This window comes from Hylobates moloch, unplaced genomic scaffold, assembly GCF_009828535.3.
Source record: "Hylobates moloch isolate HMO894 unplaced genomic scaffold, HMol_V3 SCAFFOLD_17, whole genome shotgun sequence".
Lineage (NCBI taxonomy): Eukaryota > Metazoa > Chordata > Mammalia > Primates > Hylobatidae > Hylobates > Hylobates moloch.
The window spans coordinates 57,643,068-57,647,625 of NW_026652292.1; positions in this window are offsets into that span (position 1 = coordinate 57,643,068).

Genomic DNA, 4,558 nt, shown 5'->3' on the forward strand with positions numbered 1-4,558 from the left:
AGTACGAAAAGAGCAAGTTTATTGTTCAAAGGGGAGGAGGGAACAAAAAAATAAACAAAGTAGACCTGAAACAAAATAAGTTTCTGATAAATGTTATTTTCCTATATTTTCTGATGAAAAGAATATTGAAAATATTCCTTTAAAGCTTTGACTGTGTTATGTCAATGAAAAGAGTCAAATTCTGTGAAATATTTGAAGTTTACTCTGAGCCAAATATAAGTGACCATGGCCTGTGACGTAGCCTTCCTGAGGTCTTGAGAGTGTGTGCCCAAGGTGATTGGGGTGGAGCTTGGTTTTATACATTTTAGGGAGGCATGAGACTTCAATCAAATACATTTAAGAAAGACATTGGTTTGATCCAGAAAGGCAGGGGCTTCTAAGCTACAGGTAAATTTAAATATTTTCTGGTTGACAATTGGTTGAGTTTGTCTAAAGCCCTGTTGTCAACAGAAAGGAATGTCTGGGTTAAGGTAAAGAATTGTGGACACACAAGTTCTTATTTGCAGAGAAGGCCTTCAGGTAGTAGGCTTCAGAGAGAATAGGTTGTAAAATGTTTCTTATCAGACTTAAAGTCTGTGTTGATGCTAACACTAGAGAGGTATAATGAGGCATGTCCAACCCCACTTCTCATCATGGCCTAACAGTCTCTTACGTTAAATTTTAAAAGAGCCCTGGCTGAGGAGGAAGTCCACTCAGGTGGCTGGGGGGCTTTATAATTTTATTTTTGGTTTACAATTATGTTATCTTGTTATTTGTGTGTGTTTTCCTTTTCTCAGTTTTCACTTACCCCAAACAAGGAAACATGTTCATAAATATGTATTAAACCACTACAGCAATCTCTAAAATGGGAAAATGTATGCGTGTTTGGGTGTGGGTGTATGCTTACAGTCTGCCTAATTCCTGGGTTTTTTGTTTGTTTGTTTCTTTGTGTGTTCTTTTGTCAAACAAGCTACTAACCTCCACCCCGCATCTCTCACAACCACTCCAAGACCTTTTTTGTTGTTGTTGACACCTTCCCCAAACCAGAAAGAAATAAGGTGTGTTCAGTACTGACTCCCTGGCAGTTTTAATGAGGTCATTTCCCCAGTCCTTCCTTCAGGACAGACTGTACTTTCACTGTTGAGCCTCAATAATATTTGACGCAGAAATTACAGATATGTGATAGAACTGCTGTCAGTTTGGTAAAGTAACCCTTTCTTCACTTAATCCAACTTCAGATGACAAGTTATTGATTGAGAGCTGAGAATGACAACTTTAAACTCATCCAGTAGCTAAAAATCAGTAGATTTTCTAACACAGTATTTAAGCATAGTATACTTTGCTGCAAAAGAGCCAGTCAGGATCCTTTCTTCCCAAACACAAACATTGGGATATCTAAGCCCAAAAGAAGTGAAGATGAAGCTTGGAACTCCCTTGTGATGAGGAATGACTATGGGAACTAGTGTGAGGTCGTGTTTTGGGCTAGGCACTTTTTCTGATTAGGTTCATAAGTTGGCATGCCGCTTTTCTTGTACACATGGCCTGGAAAATGTAGCAGAAGTGTATGTAACAGTACAATGGAATAATCTTTGAAAAGGGAAAATATTCAAAGTTCATCTTCTTTCTTCCTTTTTTTTTTTCCAGTGTGCACATTTTCTAGCAACTCTTCCCTTAGCACCTCCCCAAATCCCCACTCCCTTGTGCTCACATACAGGCCAGTTCCTATCACATTGGAACCTGCTGAAATAGATTAGAACCTCCACCATAGGAAAGCTTTCCTTTGTGACCTCATCTGTTTGCAATTCAGAGCCTGCTTATACATAGTACATGGCACTGCTGGACCATTATGAAAAAGAGAAAACACTATTTTCTTTATTCTCTACCAAGAGACCATCTCATTTTATTGCAATTTCAAAGAAAACCTTGTAAATGCAGCTGGGGAAATAAATGTACAAAACAAAACATGTAACCAGACATTCTTTTCTTATTGACTAAACATGTAATAGGTTCTTTGTTTCGCAAAGACAATCACTGGTTTTGATTTTCAAAATTTCCCTATAAAGGAAAACACAAACAATTCTTTGGTTTCACATTTGTATAACTGGAAATCACCAATATAAAACATGCAATTAACAACTTTCTTCTTACACTTTTTTTACTTGCTTATTGAACCTGACTATGAATTTGTGTTGTTTAAAAATTAGACTTTAAAGCTCAAAAACAATTTTAAATATAATCACATTTGTAAGTAATTTAATTCCAAAACCATGAAAATGTTTTTACACGTTATAGGAAATGGTTTATGAAATTTAAAAACATTAAGAATCTTAAAATGTCATTGTTCCCAATAGAGCAGAGCCAAAACTCACCTTGTGTGTTTTAAGGAACGTAGATAATATTTAATCTATCTCCTGTTTACTAGCAGCCAAAAGTTTCTGGGCACTATTATGACACCCATCTCAGTCTAGTGGTTGATTAATAAAATAATAAAAGTACAAGTATTATGATTTTATCTATTCTTTATATATTCCTGAGTAGTGTTGCTCTCCGAGGCAGAAATGGTACCTTTAAAGTCAAGAAAGGGAACTTTCTCTCTCTCTCTCTCTCTCTCTCTCTATATATATATATACATAAATATATATACACACACATATATTTATATATATACACACACATATATACTTTATGTAGTAATTTTGAGATAAACTACCCTATATACATATATATGATATGAACTGCCATATACCATATATGTAGATATACACACATATATATACTTTATATATGCATAAACACACAAATACACATGTATGTATACCCATATATACACATAAATATATATGCATATATACATGTATGTACATATATGCACATATATGCATATTGACACATACATATTTGTAATATTATTTTGTCTCCAATCTAGTTTTAGAAAATACCTGTCTGCTTGTAAAAAATGTAAAATATAATAAAATAACAAAAGTTACAATTAGACATGAAAAATAATCAAAGACAGTGCCAGAAATGAGGTTTAGAAATGTTTTAAAATCAATTAGCATAACCCTTCCCTTCAGCATGTGAGTCTATTCCACACAACTGATAAAATATAGATATAGGAACATATCTATATGGCCAAAGTCACTCATTTTCTTTACCTGTTAGCTCCTCATAGAAATGCTTTCTAACTGTAAACCTTGAATTGCTATTTATTTTAATAACAAACTTTCAAAACTGCTGACATTTTATCACATAAAATTCTACATTCATTGTAGTTGAAACTTCCCTGGCTTTATACCATAAACAGCAACTCCTTGTATTGTCAGAGTGAGCTACCAATCTCATATGCCTGCTGTCAAGTGTTTACAGTAGATATGATGATGAGTTTTCATAATATTTTATGATTTTTACCATAGGTGTAGTCTGATGGCATCGCTTCAAAGTGTAGTACTTTTGGCATAGTCAGTAATTCCCATAGAAAATGTTACTGTGATTTTTTAAACTAGATTTATAAGAAAATAATCTAGACTTTGAAAAGTGGTTTATATTAAAACACATTGGCCTAAAACACAGATTTAAAGAGTCTCAAGGCCTAAAATATGTTTGTGTGTGTGTGTGCATATATATTAATTATATAAAATTAATTATCTATGTATAAACTTCATCTTGACGTATTTTAAACAATACATCTCACCTTTGTAGTACATTCTGTCCAGCTAAAAAGAAGTAACTTTCATTTCTTCTGATTTACATAGTTCCCTTTTCTGATGCAAATAGTAATGATATATTTTATGTCCCTAAATTAGTTTAATATCTTAAATTTCTTAAAATGATTCCATATTCCTAATCTTTTTTGAGTCTTATAACATGTAGGATATGGTTAGTTAGGGTAGTTTATATCAAAATCACTACGTCTCAATGCCCTCATTCAGATTTTACTGTCATATATTTCTATTTGGTAATACTGCTATCTGTCATTGGTTATTCTAACTAAAATACTGGCACAGGGCTTTCATTCTTTTTTTTTCTTCCCATTTGCTAAATTCAATTAAGTAACAAATTCAGTCATGTTAATTCCCATTTATGCATGTTATCTGTACATGTGTGAGTATACATAGAGTGCACACAATACTCCCTGTTCAAACACCTAGACTTACTTTCGGTGATGAAAGTTTAACTAAGATGATCATGACAGCATCTTAATTGTTTACCCTTCAAATTCATCTACCATAAAATCTATCAGAGTATTACACACAAAATAAAAATCTAGCCATGACATCTCTAGCCATTCGGTTTAAAATTTTTTTTTTAATTTCCATAGATTATTGGGGAACAGGTGGTGTTTGGTTACATGAGTAAGTTCTTTAGTCATGATTTGTGAGATTTTGGTGCACTCATCACCTAAGCAGTGTACACTGCACCTTACTTGTAGTCTTTTATCCCTCACCACCTTCCCAACCTTTCCCTGTGGGACCTCAAAGTCCATTGTGTCATTCTTATGCCTTTGCATCCTCATAGCTTAGCTGTTACTTATGAGTGAGAACATACGATATTTGGTTTTCCACCCCTGAGTTACTTCATT